General features: G+C 41.6%; 1 protein-coding gene across 3 annotated transcripts in view; it reads left to right on the forward strand.

Moving 5' to 3' along the window:
- The window catches only part of foxj3 (forkhead box J3), a 79,937-nt gene that overhangs the window by 8,383 nt on the left and 54,489 nt on the right, over positions 1-17,065 (forward strand). The window contains exon 2 of one of the 3 annotated variants that reach the window (XM_047332494.1): positions 126-245. The exons of 1 other annotated variant lie outside the window; for it this stretch is intronic. The gene's annotated coding sequence lies outside the window, so the exon portion shown is untranslated. The remainder of the gene's footprint in view (positions 1-125; positions 246-17,065) is intronic. One more of the 3 variants, XM_047332493.1, reaches the window with a different exon arrangement.

Below are 17,065 nucleotides of genomic sequence, written 5' to 3' on the forward strand. Positions count from 1 at the left end.
GTTTGAGGATGTGGTTTTCTGCAATATCACTCAAGTTCATCCTCCGCTGACAGTAAAACAGGTCAAAGACTGCAGTGTTTTAGATTCTAAATAGATTTTTTCTTTCTGTTTTTTTTTATCTGTAGACATCGACACAGAGGAAACTGGTGTTATGCTGAGTTCTTCCTGCTTGCTGTGGATGGTAAGATCTTTATGGACTTCACTGGACCATCAATGTGTCGGGCTTTCTCCCAGTGCTCCTGATGGTCAGTCCGACTCTAACAGACAGGTCCATTGTCAATGTGTTTGTGAGTGAGAGAGTTGTGTTGCACACAGGTCTACAATGAAAGAACGGTCTGAACGTGAGCCAATATAATACGTTTTTAATGTAATTGTACATTTTGGGGGGTTCATTATGAAACTGGCGCATCACCATTGTCTAGTTTATTATAAGGAAACACTGGACTGATCATTTATCATGAAATCACAAGACAACCTAGTGTTGGTTAATCGGACTCGAAAGGCGGTGCAGCTTCTCCGTTTGTTTTGTGATTTCAGACAATGATAATATATACTAGTCCTGAAATAGCCTCATGCAGAAGTTGGAGAGTGTGTGTGATGTGGTGTGTGAGGCTCATGATCTGTAGGGGCTAGTGCCAAGTTTTGCAGATGTGGTGTTGGTTGGGAAGGAGCTGCGGTCGATCTGTGAGACCCAATGATTTAACACTTTTTCTTCCTACCCCTTGCCTATGCCTCATTATCCTCCTGCATGCTCAGCAAAATCGGCACGTTAAAACCCCTCTCTGTTGTCGTCATTTGTTGCTTTTTTTTTGCGTGAAACCTGATGGATTAGCCTTAGATGTAGTACTTGGAATCTCCATCTGTGATTCAGAAAACCCCTAACGGAGGCCAAGGATTCTCTCGGTGGAGTTGGAGGAAATGTTGATCTGTGAGGATCAGGAAACCCACACAAGCGATGACTCGCTCTTGCCCCATCCATCCCACCCCGTTTCTCTTTCTTGCTCCCACACGTAGTCTGCTAATGGTCTTGATTATTGTTTAATTTTATATTGACTTCTTTTTCTTTATCTCTCTCTCTCTGCGCTGTACTCTCCTGTGCTCTTCACTTAGCAAACAACACGTCTGTAGAGAATTCTGAAGAATGCATCTTGTTACTCAGATGAGTCATACTTCCTCTGGCCTGCATGCCTCTCCCTCAGGGTGGATGAATGAGAGGGCGGGGAGGTTAGCTGGGGGAGGGGCTCAGTGACTGAGGCGACGTGATCTGCGCCTGTTGCCCAACGTTATTAAGAAAGTATCACTGTGTTGGAGCCCGAGACGTGCACACCAGCCCGCCTTTAAAACATGGTCATCCCTGGGTGGCTGTGTGACAGATGTCTTTGACCAGGCTGAGTCACCGCTTTGAAAAGTAACTGTTTGGAAATCTCAGGCCCAGCTCTGACCCCTGAAGTCAACCACTCTGCCAAGGTGCTGTAGACCTGGGAGGAAAGCCCGGGGCCTTGGCCCTGAAGAGGAGCGAGGCTGCACCTGCAATTCGAGAAATCTGTGTCTGCCTCACTGAAGGAAATTTATATGGATGGGTGAAATAACTGTAAAACGAGTTTGTGTGCAGTTACTAGGCTTAAATGTTCCTCGGGAGGCCTCGGTACAATATGATTTTGTGTGTGTGAATTTATGAACCAGTTAAGTGTGTAACGCTGAAGTTTTCTGGTTTTAATTCCCTAAGGGCCTGCATCCAATTTTGCTTAATATCGCATTGTACAACAAAATGCACCGAGTTGTAAGTGAACTTGATTATCTTTATGATACTGATGAAATAGTATTAGTAAACCATTAGGCCCCTCTTAGCTCTGGCTCCATCGCTCCCATACCTGCTCCTCTTGGTCTCTTGCCAAAATCTATGACTCACAGGAGACTGAGTGACCTAGTTTCTCAGTCTTCCAGGAGTGCCAGAAGATCTTTTTTATTTGCAAGACAATACACTGGGTAAATAAAAGTCAATTAAAATGCACTTAATGCACCCATTTTTGGATTTAAGCACCTACGGGCTGTGTCAGCATGGCAGCAACCTCCCAGGATTCCCCTTCATTATCACAAGGAAAGAAGATATGTAGTAAACAGTTGAGCTTTGATATCTCATTAGACGCAAACTGAGTTTAAGGCCACACTGGCTCTCATCAAGCCAATTTTAAAACATAACTCATTTAAGTGCTCTCATAATCCTTCGATGTCTGCGCTTTTATATTGCACATTCCCAGTTTATCCAGGTTGTCAGAGATTCGGGTTCTACATGTAGACAAAGCATTTATCTACAAAAATCAGCGAAAGCGGCCCCAAGGCCTTGTAAGTTTGTTTTAGTAATGATAGAGTTCTGGATGTTCTGTCAAGGTTTGAACAGTTGCTCTGAAACATTTTTTGGATTAGGGTGGGAGCTTAAAGGTTTGGCTTCAGTTGGGCTTCTCCCAAAAGCCTGGTTTACAGTAGGGCTGAACGATTAATCGCATTTGTGATTATATCGCGATATGATAAAACGCGATTTTCTAATCGCAAGGGACGCAATTACACAGGTCATGTTATACGCGAGCGAGTGGAGCGCTCAGTGAAAGAAAAAGCAGCAGTCATGCTGCACTTTAACCTGCTGCGCAATGGCCACAAGCTCGACAGCGCAGTCAGAAAATGAATCAGCGGAGACTTTAGTGTCGAAGAGGAGCAGCACGTCAGTTGTGTGGAAGTTCTTTGGTTTTAAAAAGGAAGATGCTGCGCAGCGTCAGGTACCGTAGCAACTTCGCGGGGCAACACCACCAAACTGTATCAGTGCTGGACACAGCGCAACAGCCACCGCCACCTCCGCGGTTGTTTGCCGTGCCGCGGTGTACGGCAAACAAGTCAGTGACCGTAGTGACGAACACAGAACCACACAAGACTTGTTTGAGACTGTTACTCCGTAGGAAAATGTCTCACGTGGCACCGGGAGGTGACGAACACCACGACTATTCCTTCGTTAAAGAGACAGACTGCTAACAGAGAGAGAGCTCTCTCGTCTTCTCCTCTTCAACACATCTTGCTCTCTGTCAGTGTGTGTGCACGCGCGCTAATTATAATCGCAAATCGAAACGCAATCGCAATATCTGTTAAAATAATTACGATTCGATATTTTCCTCAAATCGTTCAGCCCTAGTTTACAGTTTGCCTTCTTTAGAAAAAATAAAACAACGATGGGATCAAATGCCATAGGATCATTCAGATGGTTGTGATGGTTGTAACTGGTATTTAATTGGAAAAAAGACACTGCTTTACAGATGATGGAATTTCCACTTTAATCGCTAATAGCTGTTTTTTGGTTGTGTTGTCTCTCATTGATGCAGAAACAAACTGCTGTTGAATGCAGCGTCTTGGCTGCTCTTTTCCCTTCTACACGACTCGGCTGCTTTGATATGTCAGTTTTGTTTTAGTCTGCCGCCTTTGTCTTGACATGATTGGCCCCGCTCGCTCCGACCTCCTGGAAACCCCCCGGCATGCCCGCCCCAGGGTGTGTGTTCAGTCATTTATGCGGCTTCCTCTAAAAGACTGCCATGCCTTCACTTCCCTTCTAGTTTCCCTCTTCCTTATTAAGATGCAGAAGGTTGAGCAGCATTTGGTCTGGAAGGCTTAGTGCTGGGGCGGTTACTGGTGTGTACAGTGGGGGGTTAGGTGGGGACTGTGAGCACAGGGACTTAAATGAGTTAATGTGCACTGAGCAGCCCAGCCAAACTTCAGCTAAGTTCTGCAGGCCGCTCACTTTGCTCCGATTTCTGCCAAGTGAACGAAAGCCAAAAGGATGCTCTGACAAAAGTGACTATAATTGGAGAAGAGCAAAGTCTTTGGTAAATGCTGATTGCTGCTTGGGTTTATGCCTGATAATCCCCATTTAATAATCTGAAATGACTTCTTTTTATCTGTCAATGTTCTCCGTTGATGTTTTTGCATCTTTTTAAAGAGGTCCCAGAGGTGCACTTTGACCACCACTCTGGCATTTTCATTTCCCATGTGTTATCAAGCATTTTTCTTACAGGGAAAGCCCCAGAATGAAATGGTTCAGTCCATAGTCATATGTACATTGTCATCTATATACCATAGGTCTGCTACAAAAAGTACATCCTTGCATCTGCTGGTTGTGACGTTTGCTGGAATAATGTCCCTGAACCGAGGACCAAGGCTTCAAATCAACACTGATAGTTCTGGTACCAACACAAAAACTATTTGTGCTACTCTCTGTAGCTCAAAATCTGGTCACACCCAAATATTTGATACAACACCACACATTATTTGCCCCCGAGTCACACACATGCTTTTTCACTAACAAGAAATGCAGATCAATTCTGAATGTGGAAAGAACTGAATTGAGCAGCATCAATTAGGTTTAAAGTCTCATTTTTAAATGCATTTTAAGTAGAGGTCGCTCAGTGCTACACAGTGAACACAAAGTGTTCAACAGTCTTTAACAATCATAAGGCTAATTATTTGATACGAATGAATACAACTTGATTTAATGTAGTTGTTTTTGGCTGTGATAGGACATTTCGTGAACAGTGCACAACATAATCTGTAGTCCTTGCACAGCGGATGTGCATCAACACAGACTATAGGTGAAGGAGAGCAGAACATGTCACAGATCATTTATCAGATGACAATTCACCTCGAGATTCAACACAAATCAGTGAGACTAGTGAACAAGTAGTCAGCCAAAAGTAGAGATTAAATTAAATGTAAATATGTATTAATACAATTCTATTAACTCACAGTTTGACAACATGGTTCATTATTTGCAGTCTGTCAAATTCTATAATCCTGGTTCAACAATAAATGTTAGTTTTGTTGTTGGAAACATTCAAGTTGAATAAATGCATTCAAACACACAAAATTACCAACAAAAACTAAAAAAGGTTAATTAAAAAATTGCACTATACCCGGCAAAATGATTGAAGAAATCACTAGAAAGAATCTCAAGGATTTATTAATTGTACTTAAGCTGACAATAATTAGACTGTTATTCTGTAGTCATACAGTAGATTTATCTTGTGACAATCACAATTTCCCACTTGATTACGTTAAATGAAGATAAGGTATTACAATTGTTTAAGAGTGATATTTTTGGCTATTACATTACATTCATTTAGCAGATGCTTTTGTCCAAGGTGACTTACAACAAGTGCATTTGACCATGAAGATATATCCCAAAAGTGCAAGAATCGATAAGAGTACATAAACATTTATCAAATGGGCAAAAACAGCTTCAAGTGCTCATGTTGCAAGGTTGTAGTCTCTGTGTTGTTGTGGTGGAAGTAGGGGTTTGTACACCACTCCAAACACCACCGTCACCACCTTTTTACTTTTAAGACGGTGCAACTGCTGCAAACACGCTTTCATGGTGAAACATCTCTGAACGGCTGCGAACACATTTTTTAAGTCGTTGGCGTCTTCCAGCAGATTATGGTTTCACAGCCACCTCACCCTGCAGTCAATAAGGTTTGTTAACATGTGTACAGATTGATCTGTGATAAATTGTGGTTTCCTAAGAGTCCCCTAACATCTGTAGGTACTTGAGCTGGATATTTTTTGGAAGATGATTAAGTTTAAAAAAAAAATTGAGCTGGGTCTGATATGAGTGGGTGTTTGGACCATAAATCAACCTGTGCCTTACTTTGCAAAAATCACCTCTTCTTTGTTTACCACATATTATATCTGGTAAATAATTATTTAACAGATATTATACATGGTAGATAATTCTGCCTGGGTGACTCAACAAGGCATTGGATTTATTTATATATATTTTTGTGCTGATACAGAGACATTTGACAAGTGAAAACACTAAGATGACACCGGCAATGTGCCACAACATAATTGCAGACTGTTTTGGTGGTTAGCGCTTACTGTCAGGTTCAGCTGGACACAGCTCAAAAGGGCCAAAAGTCTCTTGTGTTGAGCAAGGGTCAAACAAAGAATTGCAAAACATAGTCAACCAACTTAACTAGTATGTGGTTGTAAAGATGGAAGTTCGGAAACTGACCTCATTTCTTTTATTTGTCAACGCATAATTTTAGTCTCTTTTGGCAAGTGGCAGGTGCTGATTTTGGACCATGCCAGTAGGAAGAAATATAAATGATCAAAACGTATTAATTCTCATCCTAATAGTGCAACTCTCTGAGAATATGTATCGGGAAATCTCGAAACAAAAACAATGTCGAGGTTCTCGTTTTTAATTTCTCTTTATTTATCTGCTGAGTTTGCCCTCATATGCATATGAGTCAGAGAAGGGGGACTGAGCAGATTTTTCCCTGTCGATGTGATGCAATAAATGGATTTCGAGACAGTTCGAGACGGTTCATAGCAGAGTGTATTCGTTGGTTTTAATTTTGAAAAGATATGGACAGGAAGTTATATACAGGTTTAACTTTTTAAGTATTTCATATTTTGACCTTTTATTCTCAATAGTTTGCAGGTAATTGAGGCTCAGTGATATTTCATTAAAGTGAGGTCTGTGGTCAGTGGGGGAACAAATACAGGTCAGGAGTTTGCACGGTATAGGTCTCTCTGCCCTTCTCTCTCAGTGACTCATGTCGCATGGCACATGATGCACCACTTTCACCAACTGAGTCATCCTGAACAAAAGCAGCTCATGTGAAGGCGACCCAAAAATGAAACACTGTCTTTTTTCCTTTTTTTGGTGGTTTTGCAAGGAGAAAAATATATATTTATTTTAGCAAAGTACGTGACATTTACTCATTGCTGACCAAGAAGTGTGCATACTATTTGTGGTCTTTGTGGGTAAAGATGAGCATGTGGTAGTGTCATTCAACATTTGCAGTGAAGAATAATACTCTCAACTTATCCTAAAAATGAATATGAGTATGTACAGTTGTACAAGGTGAGAGCTGTGTGAATACAGAGGAAGCTGCCGTTTGTGATCACATCCAAGAGGGTCTAAATGATTACTATTGGTGGATGATTATTATTTCCATTTTCTTTTTTTTTCTTCATGCAGATGACCAAAATTGACATTTGTATATTTCTGACATGAATATAAGCAACTTTGCTATTTCCTTATTTAAATGTAGCCCTCCCCTACTCTAAGTCTGAATGGTCAGGGTGAAAGACTTTAAATAAGGCAGAAAAGCAGAGAATTATAAAAACTTTGAGAAGCTGATTCCTAAAAATAGAAATGCTCATGAGTATGTTTTAGTGCTTTTGTATCATATTCGCGCGCAAAATTTGGAGACGAGATAAACTATTTCAGTAAGTATCTCACATACCGAAACAAGGCAATGACAGCTGTGTTTTGATTCGGTCGTGTCGGATTTCGGTATCCAACTGTAATGATGGTAAGAATAAAAGATGGAAAAAAAGGTAGATGGCAAAAACAACATCCTGGAACAGTGGCAAAGATTTTGTTAAAACGGAAGTTATCTCTCTGTGAGAATATTCTTCATCATATTTTTGAATGATCACTGAGTCTTAGTTGTCTCACAAATTGGCTGTAATAAAATTGTAATGACAAGTTGTGAGACCAACACACGGCACATAAAGCTGGTCATCGGTCTTAGGTGAGTGATCTGTCAGCAGGAACAAAGACGGATGGCACAATAACTTGAGTCGTGGTCTCATCCTGCTCAGCTGAGAAATTTGTTTGTTAATGCACAGGGAGGGAGGCAGTGTGCTGGAAGGTAGACTTCTGTTTTTCAATTTATTTCCTGCATATAGATATATTTAAACTGAATACAGTGCAGCGTAAATTCTGTTAGGAGGAGTGTCTCTGTGTCTGTGTGTGCGCGTGCGTGCGTGCGTGCGTGCGTGCGTGCGTGCGTGCGTGCGTGCGTGCGTGCGTGCGTGCGTGCGTGTGTGTGTGTGTGTGTATGGCCCCTTTTAAGAAGCTTGCATTTGTTTGCTGCCTGTGTCTGGGGCCCAAAGTTGAGCTCTTTCTGTCAGATGAGTGAAGCTCTGCAGAGGCAGCCACTGGGAGTTCTGTTTCATCTCCTCATACTGCTCTGGAGCAGACATGCAAATCCGCTGTAATGAGCGCATCCTGTGTGGTGGTGGTAGTGGGATGGGGGGTTGAACACAAGAATTTAAAGCCGAGAAAAGAAAGGTGAAGGAAAAAGGTGAGGCGTCGCCCACCGTGTAAGATAGCAGAGCAGCAGAATTGAAGGGGTTTAGGAGAGCATTATGTCAGGAGCGTTGGAAGTGACAAGAAATCTTCCCTCTCGAATCAAACATTCATTAGCCTGCTGTGGCTGCTCTTTTCCCATCGCTGTACAGACGCAGAGGTAAAGATGCAAATGCTGCCACATTAATTAGCCTCATCCTTTACACCAGCAAGATGCAGTGTGAAACCCCTCCCCCCCAAAAAACTGTGCATCATCATCGTCACTGTTAGCAAATGTAATGAGGCTTTTGTATGGATTCTGCTGAAAGTTTAGTATCCTAAAGAGGTTGTTGTTGTTGTAGTAATCCTGAGGTTTGTGAGTGTCTGGAGCTTTACAGTTTTACTACAAAGATGTAACATGTCCTAACAAAACTTTTTGAGAGACATTGTCTTGTCATAAGAAGGAACACGGCACTAGTTTCAAGATAAAAATCTCATAATTTAAGAAAATTCCTTAAACAGGTTTATTCACATTTTTCCTCAGTAGATTCTTTAATCATCCATAAACTGGGGGCTGCATATCAAGATTTATGAAGATGATAAATACTTTGCTGTGGGTGAAACAGATGTGCAGGAATATTTCACCTGCCATCCAAGCTTCAGCCTGTGAAGTGTGCCATAAACCCCATTAGTCTATGCTTGGCTGTCCAATAGCTGTGAATGTGATTTTATTCACTCATAAAGAATTAAATACCCAGTCAATGTTGGGATGCTCTGGCCTCATCCAATAATGTAAAGCACTCAAGACTTTTGATGAGCTTTGCAGATCGATCAGAGGTTAACAGCCACTTCACACAGGCTCAGACCTATAATATGTCATGGGGTCTTTAGCTCTCTGTAACCATGCAGGGGCCATACTGGGACCATACTGGGACTGTTTTTGCCAATATGCTCCAGGATATGAAAGTCAAATAAAGGATCCTTTGGTGCACCCCCCCATATTTGCTGCACCATGAAGAGTAGGCAAATTTGACTGATAATGGATTAAAACACTTTGTGTGAGGTCCTGTGTAATGCACTGTTGTGTGACATGTTTTAGAAAAGATGGTGAAATCTTCTCACCAATGTGGAAATGGTGGAAAGAGAAACCACCACATACAGTAGATATCAGCTCCTAAATAAACAGGGATCTTCAAGGTTTTTTCCCCCCTAACTTCTAAATAACATTGTAATAAAAAGTTAAGTTTCAGTTTCATTTCTCAGATTTTTCCCTCATTATCTTATTTACTCTTTCCTTATTTAATCTTTAAACCAGCCAGCTACCTATAGTAACTGTTCATCACTAACATTGAAGTCAATATTTAGATTTTGTCCCCATATTGATTTAACCGTTTGTAAACTTAGAAGCTGGAGTTGGACCAGGCTTCCAATGGTTGAAATGCAAGTTAAATACCTGAGTCTCTGATAGGGTCACTGCAGGTGAAAAGGCCCGCAGGTTGGTTTCTGTCATATATCTGGATGGTTTATTGTGTATGACGTAGAGATGCAACAAAACAAAGTTATAATGCAACACATACATTTTCGATAGACTAGACAACAGAATGATGCTAGTGTATGTATTTTACATTAACTTACTTAACCAATGTTAAAAACAAACTTGCAATCTGTGAGGGTGCTGTTGACCCATCATGGCCGCTATAATAGTAGAGAGCAGAATGAAATGTCAGCTGCCGACACAGCTTCTTCTTTCCCCATTTGGGAACGCCACAGCCAGTTTCACAATAGTGGTGCAGTGTTACCCTCTGTTCCCGCCTCCTGTTTGACAAACGCTCAGATTGCTGCCCGACTACTTCTTCACACTGAAGGGAGTTCCTGTGTTTCTGACAGTCTCAGCTATCGGAGGGAGGCGCCGGGTGGGGATGTCATCGGAGTTCCTCGGTGTGCCCGAGGCAGCTGTGGCCTTGGCTTGTCACCGACGATTACTCATCCTTACTTCAGAATAAGTGTTTAGTGGGTTAAAGCTTGGACAGAGGGACAGAGTCTGCTGTGTGACATCTTTAGTTCAAAATGCTTCATTTAGTGTGAGAAGTGAGCCGTTCAACAACCCTGTTATTTTTTTGCATCTTTTTCATGATATAAATGAATTTGATCCTATTTAAGCTCATGTCATCCTCATTTATTTCTTTTGGTAAGATACATTTACAAACCATCTGTAACGTTGACGGTGCACCACTTTCCCTGGGACAGAGATTAGTGGTGGCCATGTGATCAATCTGAGTGATTCTTACGGTCTTGCTTTTTTGGTGAGTGCAAAATATATATATATATATATACACATATATATATATGTGTGTGTGTATATATATATATATATATATATATATATATATATAACTTTTCGTATGTAGTGTTTTTCTTCACAAGTTTGTTCATATTCTATAGCAATATGGTCTCCTTTGAATCAAAAATCCCCTTTTTTTCTACACATTTTTCTACACATTTATTAATGAATGATCAAAAAAAATCCTACCGAAATCTAAACCAACTTATTAAAGAAACTTGTCTCTTGACTACAAATTGTTGTAATGGAGGCGTATAACCGCAAATTAGTTATGTTTTTGCTTTATTTGCCGCATCAGGCCCAAATAATGCTAACAACAAATCCACAATTTGCCTAAAAGCCTTTCTTCAGAGGCACTGGACGCGTGCCATTGTTTTTTAGTTACCATCAAATATTTAACTTGTCCGTGGAGTAGTAGAAGCCAAAAGCGCTCGACTCCAGGCTGAACTCACGTGTCTGCAGTTTGTTGTGATAAATCCTCTGGTTTTGCGATGACCCATTGTGGCTTTTGTGAGAGCGTATCCTCACAGTGATCACTCCATTGTGTGTTCTTTTTCCCCCCAGGAGGTATTTTGACTGCAGAGCTTAAACCAGCAATGACTGCTGCTACAGTACCTTCTCTGCTCATCCACACCCAGATAAATAGCAACATTGTCTCCAGGAAACCAATTTAATGGAAATTATCTGGAACGGAGCATGTTAAAGAGAACAGGTATAGACACCGACACTGTCTGTTCCACGTGAAAACAGTTTTCCAGGTCTGTCACACAATACTGTAGGCAGCCTCACGTTTTACTCCTCTCCTCTACCCTTAATCAGCATTCGATTTAAGCTGCCCCCAAATTTCCATGGAACTATCCTGTAGAATGGCCAAAGAAGTCGGGGTGTATTCAACTCGGCTCCGTGTTTGTATGCTCATGTAAGCTGTTGACATGTGTGTGGATGGCATATTATGTTTGACAGAGTGATTGAATCTGGAGGTCAGAAAACCTGACAGAAAGAGAGCTGTCAGGCTACAAGTGGCTGCAATATCTTGGTAACGCATGTACCTTCTTGTTGTGCAACTATCAATGCAGGCTGTATTATCACATAGGGAAAGGTCAGGGATTTATTGCAGCAATATACCTTGATCATAGATCGATTTTATTTCCTGCAAAGCTTTTGCATTCAGTTAACTTGCATAAGTCTTAGTTTTGTCACGTACATCTTCATTCATATAGCTCCACGTGTTTCTGTTAAATGTTAAAACCCATATCTTTGGTGAGAGTGGGAGAGTATACAAACTGCATGTTGTCAGTGGGCTGTTTTATCATCTGCAGGTACAGTTCGGCTCCGGCAGCATTTTTAAAGAGCCTGTACGGAGGCGCTGTAAACCAGTGAGATGGGACATTAGGAGTCAAAGAGCAGCGCTTCAACAGCTTAATGATGTAGAGGCGTCCAGCTCCATCAGGCAGTAAACCCTTTAATATGCTGTTAATTATTTCTGAGAGATTGAATATTGATTAAAAAGCAAAATGGTTTTAATTATCACCCCTGCTCCAGTGCCATCCTAAATGAAGACGATTTTTAAGGCTTTACATAAGAGGAACATCTAACAAATCTCACAAACCTCAAGCTATTTCAACTCTGTTTGAATTTTTCTTCTTACTTTGTACTCTCTTGGTTTGTGAGCGAGTGCTGTCTCGGTGTAACTGGAGTTACAGCTCCTTCTCTAAACTCAAGCATCAGAGCTGCAAATGCTGATCCACTGTCTAAATTTGAAATTCATGACCTGATTCCTGCTCCGTGTAGCACTCTCAGAACATACATTGCCCACCCAGGTAATTCCTTTAAATCACGCTTGAGTAATTCTACCATGATTTCCTTTTAACACTTCTCTGATGCACTTGAAAATGAGGCACATACACAGTTGTTTCTTAGAGAGGTAACATGTTCACATTTAACCAAGCCACATTATATCTCAGTACAATAAAAGGACACTTAGCTGAAAGTGTACTGTCTCATCTTTAAGACTGGATTTATGTAGAGTTAAATATGAGCTACTCATCAGACCTAATTATATTTTGTTATTTTCATCACTTGAGCAATATTTAAACATGCCTGTCACTCAGGGTTCAGGCGAGGGTACAGCCATTTATATTATTCATTAATATGCTGAATACTTTCTCCATTAAACAATTAGTTAAGGTGTCTATGAAAGGTTAAAAATGAAAAATACCCGTCACAATTTTCTAAAGCTCAAATTAACATCAACTTGCTTGATGTCTTGAAAAAAAATGCATAAGACAAAGACATGATGAAAGCTTAACCAATAAATGTTTAGCAAAAACCCCCAACAACATAGAGAGAACAATATGGTGATAATAGTAATAATAAGCTTTATTTTATATAGCACCTTGTAAAGCAGACAGGATACTCAGGGGCAGTCTCAAAATGGATTTACACTAATAGAACACATGAAATAAAAGCAATGAATGGACACTGCATAAAAACAGTAACTACAGATAAAAAGAATGGGAACAACAAAGAGGAAAGAATCAATTATCATCATTATTAACTGTCTCAGTCCGAATCCAGACCACATGTTCTTTTGTCCTCTATAGATGACAGCCAAATTGGAGTAAGGCCATCCTGTCTATGAGTTTGCTAAGGGCAATGGAGTGAATAGCTGGCAGACTTACTAAAGCTCCCCTTTCCTCACTGCTTGCCGCAGAGACTGGCTCAATATGTAACAACGACATTGAACCGAATGTAGCAGATGCAGATGAACGGAGGCCCTCAAGATTGCCACCAAAATGCTTGGCCTGCCTGTGCTTAAAGTGGTCTATTTGTGATTCAGCAGCAGGATCTTGCCGGCTGCCAGGCTGGCATGGAGTCAACCTCCCAGGGGGGGTGTGTTAATGCGGGCCCCCAGGCCGTGGGACCAGGGTAATTGGGTTCGCATGGTCGGTGTCGGGGCACCCCTGCCACCTCCAAAACAAAGGCCACCTCCCAGGCAAGCTGTTAGGGATAGAGAGACAAACCCCTTGCGATCACTGCTCTGATTCACTGGAAAGGCTTATTCAATTACTGGAATCTTGTATGTGTTTTTTTTTGTATTGACCTGCAGTTTGCACAATGAGCTGAGGGCCTTGTGCTGTTGTTTTCCCCCCTTTGCTCCTTTCAATAATAATGATGATAATAATAATAATAAAAATAATAAATTTCATTTTGCCCTGATCTGGCTCCCTTTCATCTGTCCTCTATATAAAATAAAGGGTTGCGGTGTCGCGATATATCATGTAAATAATTCAGCACCTCATAAATCATTTCTGTTTCTTTCTGTCGTGATGCAGTAACTATCTGGTTCAGACTCAAGCATATTAGGTTTTAATTAAAAGAGTAGCACAAAATAATAATTGTACTTTGTCCTGAGTAAACCTAGTCACTCTCTGGTTCTCTGAGAGGGGGAGGTGCGTTGTAAAAACAGCTGTTTGTGGCTTGTAGTGTACAAGCTCTCCCTCCCGTTGACTCTCCACTCTCTTGGAATTAGGCTAAACGTTAGTTAGGTCGGTCAGTTTTTTTTGTGTTGAAAGACTCTGGGACAAAATGCTTTATTGGACAATTCAGCTCCAAAAAAAAATGGCATTGCATGAAAACAGCATTTAAACAGTGAGCTACAGCAGATGGAGCATCTTGATGTGGGGCAGCTTTGCTGCTCACGCAGCTTAACATCATCAAGGCGAATTAATTTACGAGATTATTGAGGTATTTTATCAGGGTAAAGTCAGTGTGGCTGTCCGCCAGCTGCAGTTAGATGGTGCAGCAGGAAAACACAGAAAATCCACCTGTTGTTGTTGCTCAGTCAGAGCCCAGACCTTAACCCTAAAGAAAGGCTGTGGAACGACCTCGGAGAACCGTTGACACCAGGCGTCCTGAGAACATCGCTGATCTGAAGTAGTTCTGTGGGAAGAAAGTTCCAAAACTCCCTGTCAACTTTGTTCAGGTCTGATCTACAGATACTGGAAGAGCTTTTTTGAGGTTATTGCTGCCAAAGCAACCAGTTATTAAATTCAAGGGTTCACTTACTTTTTCCATCAGCATCGTGGATATTTAATGGGTGTGTTCAATAAAGACACAAAACATTGTTATTAGATTTAGCACATTGTTTGTCTGTGTAACTTGGATGGAGATCAGATCATATTTTATGGCGAATTAATGCAGAAAACCATTTTTTTCTTCCAAAGGGCTCACAGACTCTTGCCACTGCCTTTGCTCCTAAACTACCCATATATAACGTTGCTCACAACACGAGATTAAAGATGAGATTACACAAACACACACTGCTCCCTCTCTCATAAATCAATGTGGCTGTGCTAGCGTAGTGCTTGTGCTCATGTTCAGATTAAAATGTGCATCACAGCAGGAGAAGTCAAAAGTTTACTACCTATTTAGCAAACCAATAAGTGTTAAAAGAGAACAAAAAATAGACGCTCAGTCATTCTACCCAAGATCATATTTAACGTCTCCCCTCCTACATTTCCCGACATTTTAAGAAATGTTCAGACCTTGAATATCAAAAACGAAATTCAAGACGTTATAACACATTTTAATGATCCACCCTAACTTAGCTTGCTAGGTAATTGAATCAAGTGAGACGGACTTGTCGGCAACTGATAAACGGCCACTGTTCAACGTAGCACAACTGCACAGGAGCTATTTGTCAAATGATGTCTGGGGATGAAAGGCAATGAACTACAAGCAGTCCACTAATAAAATTCTCTCGTAACCTGTATCGTACGTCTGTGGGTTTAGCTGCCTGTCCCGTTTCTTGACGCAATCAAAGAGCCACTATGTCGAGGAAAGATTTTGTTGAAACTTCCCCCACCTACTCATACACACAGACACACACACACGCAAAAATTGACTCTTAACTTAGTCCTTCCTCCACTTGTCCCGCTCAAGCCTTCATGTGGAGCCCTGTTTGGTTTGCGGTTTGCGTCCAGGGGTCACAAACCCCATTGCTTGCCTTTGTGACCTCTCCAGACAACCTTGAGCAACTCAGTTGATCCACAGCCAACTCCCAGATCTTCCAGTACTTGGATCCACTGATGCTTTTCCTCTACATACAAGTCCTCCCCTTTGTTTTGCACTGACTAATAAGACTAAGGTGTCTCTCTTGCCCTTTTAAGGTTCAGTGGGTTTGAAGGAACTTGGGGGTTTGCGTTGCTTTGCTTTGTTGACAACTCTCTCCATTCAACTCTTAACGGCCCCACAGCCACAGTTGTGCTCCCAATTGATTGGCAGAATAATTATGGACTTGATTTGTTCAACCACAGGCGAAGTGGGATTAAGGGAGTAGGGGAGCAGAGAGAGCATGTATACCATTTTTCTTTTTGAAGAGTGCAGCAGAGAGGTCTGCTGGCCTGCATCTCTAAAACCAACTTTAGCACAAAATAGCCCACTGACAGCATTGACACGTAGATCCCACCGTAAAACATACGACACACTCTTGCACTTTCTGGTACCACTGAGGAGGCCCCAGTTGGCTGACTGCTCGGCTGTAGGCTGCAATAATCTGAACAATGTGCTCAGTCGCGTGAACGGTGAAGTGATAATTGACACAAAAAATGCAAGTAAGGACGGGGTTATTAATGCTTTCTTCCAGGGGGTGGTTTCAGCGGAACCATTAAGCCCTTAATTGAGAAGGAAGACTGACATTAAAGCTGTTGCCCTGGCATCGCCGTTACCTACTTGTTGTTGTTTAATGAAGATGAGGCTTTGGGAAGTTTGCTGCAAGATTACAGAGCTCATGTGCAATCACAATACTCAGCTGTACTGCTATTTTAGTGTTAGAGATCTTAAAAATAACCCCTAAGTCCTTTGCCCCGAGGGCTGGAAAAAGTGAGGCGTCGTCAGTCTTTGACTGAAGGGCAGGTGAGCACAGTTCCCGCCCCTCTTTTTTTTTTTTTATCCCTCTTGCAATTGCTAGGAAAACAAGGGCTTCTCCCACGCTGAATATAAAGCCGTTGATATGGAAGGTATGACCTGGGTTTCGGTCGAGAGTAAAGATGCCAAATGCTTGTTACCAGGTTACATCACTGTTGTTGTTGTGATTGCATGTGCCAATTCTGAGCATAACAGAGGGAGCACGCTTAGCGATTCTTCCCCTCCCTTTTGCCAAGTTACCATCATACTACAGGAAGATTCTTGTCATAATGAGCTCTCTCTCTCTCGCTCTGTCTTTCTCTTGTTCTCTCTCTCTCTCTCTCACAGTCTCTCCCCACACATTAAATACTGTGCAGAATTTTAAAAGTACGAGTGACGTAAATATTTATTGTGGTCTGTTTGAAACCTAGTGACGTTTGTTTTTAATGCAGCGTTCATCATGTCGACCGTTCTGGAGGAGCATATACGGCCGTACGGACATCACGGGTCTCAGTGGTTGCGTCTGTGTAGCCGAGCAGACACATGCTGTCAGAGTGTTACCCGTGACGGATGCATGACTGCAGTAAAAGGGGATTAATTGCGGAAATTGTAGATAAGTGCAGGAGAGCACTGGTCTGGTACCTATCAACAGTCGTGTGTCTGCAAGTGGGAGTGAGAATGTGAGCTGAATATCCTAC

The sequence above is a fragment of the Scophthalmus maximus genome, chromosome 6 (assembly GCF_022379125.1).
Source record: "Scophthalmus maximus strain ysfricsl-2021 chromosome 6, ASM2237912v1, whole genome shotgun sequence".
In the NCBI taxonomy this organism is placed as follows: Eukaryota; Metazoa; Chordata; class Actinopteri; order Pleuronectiformes; family Scophthalmidae; genus Scophthalmus; species Scophthalmus maximus.